The sequence below is a fragment of the Puma concolor genome, chromosome F2 (assembly GCF_028749965.1).
Source record: "Puma concolor isolate L17-30 chromosome F2, mPumCon1.1.hap2, whole genome shotgun sequence".
Classification (NCBI taxonomy): Eukaryota; Metazoa; Chordata; class Mammalia; order Carnivora; family Felidae; genus Puma; species Puma concolor.
The window spans coordinates 72460864-72473342 of record NC_141684.1 but is presented as its reverse complement, the minus strand read 5'-3'; the positions used below and the strand labels follow the sequence as shown (position 1 = coordinate 72473342).

The window sequence follows — 12479 nt, the reverse complement described above, 5'->3', positions numbered from 1 at the left end:
TTTTGCGTCAATAAAACATTTTTTTAATGCAAGAAAACGGGCGCCTGGGTGGCTCAGTCGGGTAAGCTTCCGACTTTGGCTCAGGTCATGGTCTCACAGTTCGGTTCACGAGTTCAAGCCCCACACTGGGGCTCTGTGCTGACCACTCAGAGCCTGGGACCTGCTTTGGATTCTGTGCCTCCCTCTCTCTGCTCCTCCGCCATTTGTAATCTGTCTCTGAGTCTCTCAAAAATAAATACATGTTACCAAAAATTAATGTAAGAAAATGGAGTCCTCTTACAACCTTTCATCATTAGTCTGTGAGGATGTGCCACTAAGATGTGATATGGCCATCCTGCAACCCTGAATGAACATTTCCAGGAAAGGGCCAAAGTCCTGAAATGACTTAGCAGGAAAACAAAGCAGCTGGCCCTTCAAAACACGGTTTAGCAGCTGAATTAACCAACCCAGGAGCGGCCCTTTAGAACTTTTCACAACGTGGAAGGAAAAATGTCCGACGTTTTCTGAGTTGCAAGGTGCTCCTCTAAAAGGGATATAGGATGCTGAACAAAAGCACTCCCTTGGTTTCTGACATAAAATCTTTTAGATGTACACACAGCCAAATAACTTAATACATAAAAGAAAAATTTTATTTCAAGTCAAATTTGGGGTTCTGGTAGACAAAATGTAGCATTTCTTGAAAAGTAAAATTATGTCTAAGAACAGACAAAAGTATATTGAGCTTTGTGCTCTGATCTAGGGCTTTTCAGAAAATATTCTAAGGCGCATTTTCTATATCATCATTTTTAATACCCTGAAATATAAAGACATGAGGCACGGAAACCGGTTATCAGCAAGCAGAAAACGTATCATCAGCTAAAGCAATTTTAGGAGTGTAAATCTAGTCCTAAATCTTATACTCACATTAATATTTCTTAATAATAAGCAGTGGATTTTATTATTAGTTTATTGTTGAAGTAAGTAGCTTAGTAAGTTTCAAGGATAGATTAATTATTGGTGTGGATAAAGAGAACATATGCTACCACAATCGCTACAATCATAGTATGTAAACGGGTGGCCATTACCTAGGATTAAGAATATAATTTCCCCTTGGTAAAATACTGCATGATTAAGCTTACTCAGGAACATTACATATTCCTATGATACCAATAAGCAGTAGTGACAGGATACCAAATGAAAGTTGTAACTGTTTTCTCATGACATTGCACGAAGAAAAGATACAGTGTGCTCTTTTATATGAACTCATTTAGCTGGAGTCAGATTCAAAATAGATATGTAAGTAAACAGTATCAGCTGCTCTAGTAAAGGCTGAACGGTGGCCTCCCTTCTGAGTTGCCGATCTGCATTTCTAGCCTCTTCCTGGGCATTTGCACTTGGGTGAAAGGCAGCTGTCCAACCCAAAACATATCAAAGTATACACCAGGATTTTCCACCAAAACCGTCCCCCTTTCTGGCATTCCTCTAAGAGGCCCATTTTTCCAGCTATGGAGGCTCAAATCTTAGAGGAATCACGGACTGCTCCTTTCACCTGATCTCCAAACAAGCTAGCAAAACTCTTGGTAAGCTCTGAATGCTCTCTCCCCACATCATTTCTCACACTCCCTTCTTTTTTTTGTCAAAGCCGACGACATCCTAGGTGACGTCATGACTTCCCCAAAGCATCACATGACTGATCGATGAAAATGATTACATTTCACTAGAAGTACCGTTTTGAGAAGGAAAGTGATTTCTGCGTATTGTCACCGGTGTGTTGTCCCTAGTACCTCAGACTGCCTGCAACTCATATAGTAGGTGCTCAACAAATATTTGGTGAATGCATGAAAAAATGTGTAACTGTGAAATGCAGAACAGTGATCCCCACCGCCCTTAGTGAAATGCCACATATACATCACCTTTCTGACCAAAGAAAAGGATACCAATATCAACCTGACATTTAAGGGTTTCCATTCTTTGTTCCACCCTGCCATTCAAGATTTATCTCCAGCTATTTAATTTCTAGATCCCCTAAACTCCAGCTACAATACATTACTATAAAATAGCCATATGTACGGTACACATATACAGAATTTATGTTTAAATAACCATATATATGTATTATTAAATTACCGTGAAATGCAATGGAGAAAACCAAGTAGGTTGAAGAAAGCTAAAGTCGGCCTCTCTGCTTATGTGACATCTGAATAGAGACCCAAAGGTACTGAAGGAGCAAGTTAATGGCTACTGGTGGAAGAATATTCCAGACAGGGGAATTGCAAGGACAAAATCCCCCAAGTGGGAGAAGGTCCCAGCTGTCCTATTTACGTCCTCAGAACCTGGGTACGATGCCTAGAACTTTACCGTCTATTCTTTCACTCACTTATTTATATTTATTTAGAGCCCTCTCTATGCCAGGAACTGAGAGTCTATCAGAAATCAAACTTCCCAATGTGAAAATTCCTCCAATTCATCTTTGAGTTCAACTGTGTAACAATCTCAACCAATCTCAAATTCAGCATGACTTCGGTTGGCCTTGACATCTTTGCTTCAATTCCCTTTCCCTCCTGGCATCCCCATGCCATTTCACAATACACAGTGCTCCCCAGCCTCCCGCTCAAAGTCTCCATTCTTTTCTTTTTTTTAGTGTTTATTTTTAGAGAGAGAGAGAGAGAGAGAGAGAGAGAGAGAGAGAGAGAGAACACACCGGGGAGGGGCAGAGAGAGAGAAGGAGAACAGGAATCCCAAGCAGGCTTCATGCTGTCAGCACAGAGCCCCACACAAGCCTTGAACCCATAAACAGCGAGATCATGACCTGAGCTTAACCGACTGAGCCACCCAGGTGCCTGTCCATTCCTTTCTTGACAAGTGTGACATGAGGTACATGCTTACTATTATCCACCCCCAAATTATAGTATTTGGTCAGTCCAATTTTATGTCTACTATCTTCCCCAATGCCCCCCGCTCCCCGCCCCCCCCCCCTCCGAAAAAGGCTGGGAAAGAGAGGCAAAACAATCTGCCATTATCTCAAATCTTTGTCCCCACAGGATTCAATATTTATTCAGTAAGGGATGCAACCGAGATGTTTCTGATATTAGACTCCAATAACAAAGGATAATTCTTCCTATAAAGACGGTTCAAACTTGACTGGAACCTAGTTCTCCAGAGCCTTTTGGCTCAGCAGAGCAGTAACCCCCGTAACACAAGTCCTAATAACCTAAAACAAAATGCTGTGTTGTCTGCACAAATATGGTTTTCACGACAAATTCACAATGAAATCTCTAATAAAATTTAGATATATAGAAATATAAATATCCGTGTAATTTGATGCATCTTCACTTATGGTGTTCCTCGTCAATATCCCATTTCTGCCACATTCTTTAGTTTTTAAAATCCAGCGAGTTCTAAGGGCCATCAGGTGCACTGACAGCACACGGACATCCATGTTAAAAAATAACCTGGCCAGAGGAAAGGAGGAGGGACTCCAGGAACAGCCACTGCCAAGAGCAAGCCTAGCGATTCCAAGGAGCACAGATATCACGAGAAACGTCTCTTCCAAAACACCACCCAAAAGGAGAGGCTCTCCTGGATGCTGCCTAGGAAACCCGGGCAGAAATGCATGTGACCCTGGCAGGATGAATACAGCCAGACCATCAAGCTAAAAGGAGGGGATGAAAATTCCAAAGCTGAAAATTCAAAACAAATCAACCCCGACTAACAGGAAACACAAACTAAAGTCTGCTAATCCTCGGTTTTAATTCATTTTTCTGTTGTGTGGAGAAAGATCAGCCCTGCTTTCATTAAGACTCACATTGTGTGAGGCTTAGTAGGACTTCAAGTGCTTTTCGCTCTTCAGCTTCTCTACAGCTGAGAGCATCTTTACAACCTTTCAAGGAACTGCTACCCCAACTCCTGTTGTTTTTTTTTTTTTTTTTACCTAATTTGCGAGTATTCTGGGATTAAAAACAATACGGATTGAAATGAGTCAAGTGACACTTGTATTGATTCAGATGTATCAGCCTCTCTCCACCATGGTACCTCGCTTTCTGACTCCCCGATTTTCCGATTCGTTGTCCCATGACTATTTCAGCTACAGAAGGTCCACTTCTCAGCATCACACTGGCCTTTTCTGATCGCTCGCCAAGCCCCAGTGCACCTGTCCCTTACGACATTCCTGCATCCGCCTCTCCTTTTTTCGTATTGTTTTTATCCTGCAAACTCCTACCCAATCGTCAGGGCCCAGCTCCAATAACCGTTCTTTTCCACAGCCCTCCCTGAGTCCAGCAGAAAGCCACTATTCCGTGGTGTCGGTTCCCTTTTAGATGTCATCATTTTTCATAGGCCTGTCACTCTGCTGGGAACATGAACCTCTTCTAGACCTGGATTATTTTTCATTTATTGTTAAAGGTCGGCACCACGCCCAGCAGCAAACACACAGCAGCTGCTCCCTAAATGTGTTTCGAATCACTTTTCATTTAACCTTTCTGCTGTTATCTCTTCACGTGTTTTTATCTTAACCCAACCTCTTCCCACCAGACTACAGAATCCCCGCACACAAGTATTGTCGTCTTACATGCTGTGTATCTCACAGGGTTTGGTACTTGACAGGTGTTTGTGAACCGAATGGGAGGTACCAGTCCGCCATCCTGCCTTCCTACGAGACTCAAAACCCCGTAGTACCTTTCTTCTCACTTGCCCATGGGGAAAACAGTGCCTCAGAGAGAAAGCCTCAAAGGAGGCAACCCACTGGAGCTCAGCTGAGGAAACAGTAACAGACATTACTAATGGCACAGCCTTTATTCCACTAGACCCAAGTCCTTGACCGATACAGGCAAGCTCGAAAACAGCAAGATTGGGAGCAGAGTTAAAGCACGTCATGGCCGATAAGCTAATTAGAAACAATGCCCACTGATAAAAATCTGTGATTACTTGTTCTCCATGACAAGGTGGATAAGTGACATTTGTTCTTAAAAATTACTGCAGAATAGTTCCAGCACCGTGCAACCCAAATTCGGAATAGGATTAATGACTTAAGCCTTGGACTTAGGTCACAATTTGGGGGAAGTAAAACAGCTCTTTTTATAAATACATTTATATCTTTGGTTTAAACAACTGGCCCAAGCTGAGATGCTACGTTGGACAGAAACCCCCCCATGTAGGTTAGAAAGAAAAAAAATAAATCCTGCACATGCATCAAAATCCTCGCTGACTCCATCTCCCAGCTCCTTCTAGAAAGGAGGAGACTGTGCGAGTATCTTAGGTATAAAGGAGCAGCTACCAAAAAGGGAGTTGGTCCCAGATGATTAAAATGAACAAACCACAAGAAAAGGAAACCGCACTCTCGCCGCTGATTCCCAAATGGAGTTGGTCTCTTGCTCCAGTGCCATCAAATGTTGAAGGATAAGTGGGAGAATTTTTAAGAGTCTGTCTTAGGGGCGCCTGGGTGGCTCAGTCGGTTAAGCGGCCGACTTCGGCTCAGGTCATGATCTCACAGCCTGTGAGTTGGAGCCCCGCGTCGGGCTCTGTGCTGACAGCTCAGAGCCTGGAGCCTGTTTCGGATTCTGTGTCTCCCTCTCTCTCTGTCCCTCCCCCGTTCATGCTCTGTCTCTCTCTGTCTCAAAAACAAATAAACGTTAAAAAAAAAAAATTAAAAAAGAAAAAAAAAGAGTCTGTCTTATCAACAGGAAATGCCTCTTCCCTGTTGCCAGTTCCTAGAAGGAGGGATTTTGCCTCAACAAGGCTGGCCTTCCTCTCCGCTCTTTCAACTAACCCCTTCCTCTTTTTTCTTTTCCTCTTTTGAAATGAGAGCTACCCTTAGAGAGCAGGCTAATGCACCCTGCCACCCGCCCCTTGCCTGTAACTAGGTGGGCAGAGCCTTTTCCTTCTACGCTACGTCTCCAGTATAGTTCTGTTCACAACAGAGGTAATGTTTTGGTCTCCATTTGATGACTCTAATAACGCCCTATTTCTTACTTGTTCAAAACCCAGGATGGAGAAAGGGATCCCTTTGTAGATCTCCTCAGAGAACTCATCAATTCAGAGAACTCATCAAAGAACGTTCACGAGAAATACATTAACTCTGAAGCCAAATAAATTGGTTCCACTGAATACGCTCTATCAACCAGAGCTCTAAGTGACTCGTTAACTGGGTTTAGAGAACATGCTTGCCTCAGGGCCCCAAGTGAACACATTAATTGATGAAAAAAGGTCCATCTTTCATCTGTCGGGTCCTACAAGCATAAATGTCTTCCTTCTATACTTAATGTGTATATTTAACAGTTTAAAATCTGGATTTCTTTTTTTCTACTCAAGGCTTCTAAAAAACAAAAAACCTGAGAAACTATACTATCATAAATTACATTTACATACACTGCAGCTAATTACGCCCTTAAGATGCTTTTACAAAGTACTTTAAGCGAACACCAGATTGTGTTTAAACCACCATATGAGATACTCAGTGCGTGGTGCCTCCAATATTACACCATTAATTTTTACAGCCTCTCCCTGAGTTCCATAAGGGTTAAGTACAACTGTATTATCTTTATGTCCCAGCAAAGGAATCGAACTTGAATGGCTACAAAGAAGTCCTATAGCAAATACCATGGTGAGCTGGAATCCGAGTGGGACTTTCTCTGATGGAGAGTACCGATCACCAGAGCAGGCTTCCTTCTGGGAAACCACGGCACCAAAAGTTCCAATTTCCCACAGGGTCCATGGCCCAACATTCTAGGATTCCACAGTGAGTTCCTGTTGTGCGTAACACGAAGAAGCTAAAAGGAGACATGTTTTCAAGCACAGCAAAGCTGTGGCCAGGGCACAAGCACGATTATCTTACCAATACCACTATGCCATTTTAAGCTGTCATTCTTAAATACCAAAAACCCCACACCTTATGTAGTTTCTATACTAATTAAGATCTTCTGGAATTAAAAATCTTTCAATAGTCTCCCATTCGATTAGAAGTTTTATCATGCCAATACTCACCTGACACAGGAAATATTTATTTGATTTTCACTACAAAATAGACTGGTGATATAAATTCTACTGCACGTGCATGCACCATAATCATAAAAACATGTCTCAGGGAACATATTGACTAGACTTGTAGAGGACAATATATTCAAGTAAAGGGTGGAACAGGGGTTTCAAAGAAAACAAAAGACTTTTTTTCTCCATTCATATTCCGTGTAATAACAACAAAAAAAAAGCCTTTTGTTTTCCCCTTAGGAACTTTTCACTAGATTTTTTAAAATAATTTTTTAAAGTTTATTTATTTATTTTGAGATAAAGAAAAAAAAGAGAGAGTGGGTGAGGAACAGAGAGACGGGTGGGGAGAGAGAATCCCAGGCAGGCTCTGTGCCGTCAGCAGACAGAGCCCTGTCTAGGGCTCAAACTCACAAACCATGAGGTTACGACCCAAGCCGAATTCAAGAGTCCAACGCTTAACCAAATGAACCACCCAGGTGTCCCTTAACTAGATTTTTTTTTTTTAATTTTTTTTTTTTTCAACGTTTATTTATTTTTGGGACAGAGAGAGACAGAGCATGAACAGGGGAGGGGCAGAGAGAGAGGGAGACACAGAATCGGAAACAGGCTCCAGGCTCTGAGCCATCAGCCCAGAGCCCGACGCGGGGCTCGAACTCACGGACCGCGAGATCGTGACCTGGCTGAAGTCGGACGCCAACCGACTGCGCCACCCAGGCGCCCCAGGTGTCCCTTAACTAGATTTTTACCATCACAATCACAATTGCTCCTTGATGTCCTCCCATCTCTTCCTCATGGTAGGAATAATTAATAATAATAATAATAATAATAACAATGGTATAATGACACCTTCCTAATATACTAAAAGGTTTACTCCTTGCCAACTTTGGAGCTACTTTTGAACCCTCTTCGTAGACAGGAACATCTGAAGAGGTTTACTACCTTGCCCAAGGTCACAGAGCTTGGATCTGAATCTTGGATTTTCTGATGTACCGGCCTAAACTCTCACCAACCCCAGCACACTGACCCCTCTCCACCCCATCCCACCGGTAATCTATAGGTAGGTAATGGGGCAGCAGCACTGGCCCGGGGGCTCCAGCAGCTTTTCAGAATCTAGACCTTTCCTAACTTGCCCCCCCCCCACCATCAAAACTTTCCTATCCTGTGTCTTGCTTATTCTAATTTTGTTATCGCAGTTAAATTAACCCTGTGGCAGAGTTACATCTGACACAGTGCCTTTCACATACTAGTCAATAAATGTTTTGTTTGGTTGACAATCATTTACCTTTCAAATAATATATTTGCTTTCTAGTAAGTATCTTCAAAACCTTCCTGTAATTAGCTTCTAATAGCTTGAGTTTGCATACTGCTTAGACAGGGTAGAGGGGATAAGGCCCTTTAACACTGATTGGAAAGCTCATCAATTTAGGGGGAAAGGGGGGAGGAGATAAATTGCATACAAATGCATTTGCACTCCCCCCAGTGCAATAAACTCCACTGGCTGTCTTTGACACTCATCGTTGTATCCCTATCACTTAGCCCGGAGCCTGAGCAGTAGATTCCCAAGAAACACTTGATTGGATGCATGGATGCATGGATGCATGGATGCATGGATGGATGGAAAAACAACAGATGAATAAACTGATGAATAGATGGAAAGGAGTTAAAGGTGGCTGCTTGGTTATGGACTATATATTTAAATCAGAGTCTATTTCTTACCTGAAGACGCATTAAGAGATCTATTTTACTGTAGAATCTATATCTGTTAGAACCCAATTTAAAATATTTTCTTCTTGCAAGTCTATAAATTATTTATACCTATTACACCTGTAAATTAATTATACACCATATACATTTACAGAAACAATTTTCCATTTTGCACAAATTTGCCTTACTTGTAAAAATATACATATAAATGATTCTTCCAAATTTAGTTTGCCGAAAACATTTTATACATCTTCAAACAACAATAAAGAATAATCTACTAAAAGAAACAGTTGCAAATATAAAATGAAAGGTAGCTTCAAAGACGACTCAAAGGTCAAACTGGCCTCGTGCACTTCTATTTCTAAGTGGGAATGGAAGATTGCCACATCATGTGGTACAGCGAAAAGAACATTTCTGTTTGCTCAACACTGTAATTTATTTTCTATTCAGTAAACTGTGAAGTTTCTACTCTAAATACATTTTCATAAATGAGAAAATAAACACGCTAAATCAAAGCAGGAACTGTGATTTTTATGTAGTAAAAATGCAAGTGTTCACCAGAATTCAGGAAACATAAAATTTGTTTTTATTTATCTTTTTTTTTTTACCCAGATATGAGAGGGAGTTTCCGCAATTATGACCACAGAGAGGCCACAGCACAAGGTTCTAATTCCTTCATCTGTTTTTCCGTGAGGCTCAATCTGCTAGCCCTGTGAAATATTCCAGGATGCCAAATTATAATCATAACAATCATATGCACAATTTGTTCCTTTTTTCTGATCAAAATAATACAATGTCCCAAAGAAGCTGAACATTCAAACTTTGAGTCATTTCCTTTAGTATCAGTCTTACCTCCTCTTTCCCTTTTTTCTTCTAAAGCAACCTCAATCCAAAGTATTAACTACCATTACAAATACAATCTCAAACTGGAGTTGATTTTTCTAGGAATAATGGGCTTTGGAAAGTGGGCGGCTGGTGGGGGGGGGAAGCACTCCTTGGAGAAGTCAGATAATAGGTCTTGTGACCCCTGCCATTGCCTGAGCTAGTCCCCTTCTTCTCCAGACCTTGGTGAGCACCCCAGCAAAGCGGAGGGACTACCTCATCCATTACATCCACACCGGTTCTCGGGGGCAGCAAGGGTCCCAACCTTCATGACCCCACACTGCTATACCTTCACAAAGCCACTCTGAATTTTGTCTTCACAGCCAGTAAGGCCAGGGGACCATGCCACAGCTTCAGCACAGTCCTATGCAAGGCGACAACACTCCCATCTCTGAATGGGGGTGCATGCACACATACAAGACCCTCTCAGGCATGTTGGTGGGGGGGGGGGGGAGGCAGGGAGACAAAGACTGTTGTGTTGTCTCGTCGATCTAACCCATTAGAGAAAAGACCAGCAGCAGAGGATGACTCTTTTTTAAGTGGAATATTTAATTAACTAAAATACCCCCTCTTCCACCCGGGCCATACATTATGGCTTCCACCAAGTTGCCCTGTGACCCTTAATCTTTAGGATTTCTCCTACGTTAAACAGGAGTTTGTGCTGGGTGATCTCTGAAGTTCCTTTTAAAAATAAATTATTTAACTATATATCTTATAGATCTAATCTCATCATATTTTTCTCACTGAAGTCAAGGGAAGTCTCTATTTCGGAAGCGAGTCACAAACACGAAGCTCTATTTGAGACATCCGTGGGAATAAAGTAACTTGAACAGATCCCCCCGCCTTTCGCTGTTGACCATGAAAACTCTTCCTGGTGCTCCCTAGAGCCCGGAAAATTGACAAAGGCCTTTCAGTCAGGCAAATATACGAGCATGCAAATAGCTTAGGAAAAGCAAAAGGCCTGATCATTTTTACTAAAAGAAAACTTAAATGGTAGACACTAGTATTTGCCTGAAAAGAAAAGAAAAGTACAGGATACACAGAAGACCCGGGACTTGGAGAGTGGAGAGTGGAATATTCAGAACTGGTACGGTATCAGGAGACACACTGTTCAAAATGTTCTGTTGGCCTGGGGCGCCTGGATGGCTCAGTTGGTTAAGCATCCAACTTCAGCTCAGGTCATGATCTCACAGTTTGTGAGTTCGAGCCCCGCGGTGGCCTGTGTGCTGCCAGCTCAGAGCCTGGAGCCCGCTTCCGACTCTGTGTCTCCCTCTCTCTCTGCCCCTCCCCCGCTCACACTCGGTCTCTCTCAAAAATAAAAAATTAAAAAAACATTAAAGAAATGTTTTAACAAATGTTCTGTTGGCCTATTTCACAACCAAGGCCTAGACTCTTCACAACTAAAGAGTCCTGCTCTGCACAAACTTTTTTTTTTTTTAATATTTACCTAATGCACTCAACTTCCCATAAATAGCTGGTATGTGGCTCAATTACCGCTGAGTCCTTTCAGAGAATACAGAGCAATAGCTTCTCTTTAAATATACAAGATAAAAATAAGAATCTGTCCTACAACATGCTCTTCCTTGGTAATTCATTCTCAAATTACAAACTTTTAGGCCCAGAGGGCAAGAAAGACCCGCCCCGCCATGCATGACCTCCTGCTGGTCTGTGGGCAGGACCAGTGCCCTTCCTGACAAGACTTCATCTATAGTGAAATGAGAAAACAGAACTAAGGTTACGAGTTTTTTAAAAGCTAAGTCTGTTCAACTTACAGGTCCGTGTTCATTCTCAGACTGTATCCTTCCTACACTCAGCTAGTAAAGATAGGTTCTCTCTATGAAATGATAAGGACAGTATAGTTAATAATGTTCGTATTTAAAAAAAAACAAAACTTGGCCACACTATCTGTTTCCCCATCCTCTAATTTTTTTTTATTTCATTGTTCCTAAAATCTAAATGCCTGGGAAGCACTCTTCCATGGAAGTATTAAAGTAGCAACTCATGGGTGAAGATCAATCACAATTTACCAAGAGTTCTACGGACCACAACGTTAGGCTACTTGAAGTAGAAAAGCAGCTGAGAGTCTTCTTAGACAAGTGGCGGAAACAGAACATACAGCCTGAAAGTTGAATGGGACCCTAAATACCTAGCAGTTCCTCCAGTGGTTAGATCTGTAACAAAAATTAATGTGAATGGAATAAATTATCCTTATGGTATGGTGAGTGAACGCAATATACCACTATGGCAAAATGACAACATTCTTACAGGATTCAAGTTGGACTTCAAGAGCCATGGTATCTAATGATGTCTAAAGAGAATATGAAGGTTTTGCACCCACCAGAAGGACAAAGACACAGGAATTCATTTGACTGGATCTCAGACTTCTCTGCAATCAACAACCTCCCCCTCCTGTTGCCATCTTGATTCAATACCACAATGCAAAACCTCCACACGTTAAGTAAGAGAATTCCAGCTGGTAGACATGACTCAGACATTTCTAAGAATGTAGTTAACATGTACAAACTCATTAGGTGTTCAGCTAACAGGAAGAAAAGTGCAGCACAATTTACTTTTCTCTTGCTAAGGCACTGTCCTCTAAGCACAAACCTGGAGTATGAACAACAGAATTCAGGTTTACGAGACGAAAACAGCAAGAATGTCAGACGCTGTGGAAGCTCATCTGTGTCTCAAAACTAAGAAGTTCAAGAAGGAAAAGCAGAAATGGTGTGCCTTATCCACCCCACTTAGCAAAAGAGCTGCAGTTTAAACTGTCTGAAGTCACACGCTGTGTTAATATTTGAAGGGATGTGGGTGCTGGCTACTAGTACCATCAAAAACCTTCAGAATTGTTTTTACTGTATATGTTCGTAACTTTAAAAAGTTAGTGGGGAGACTGATGAATGACTGTTAGAAGCCATTCTTATGTTTCACGT

General features: G+C 41.8%; 1 protein-coding gene and 1 pseudogene across 1 annotated transcript in view; one reads left to right on the top strand and one right to left on the bottom strand.

Annotated features, from left to right (window-relative positions):
- Window positions 1–12479, bottom strand: part of CA8 (carbonic anhydrase 8 (inactive)) — an 89567-nt gene that overhangs the window by 60762 nt on the left and 16326 nt on the right. The window lies entirely within an intron of this gene.
- On the top strand, window positions 9889–11970 carry LOC112859649 (ubiquitin-conjugating enzyme E2 variant 2 pseudogene; annotated as a pseudogene).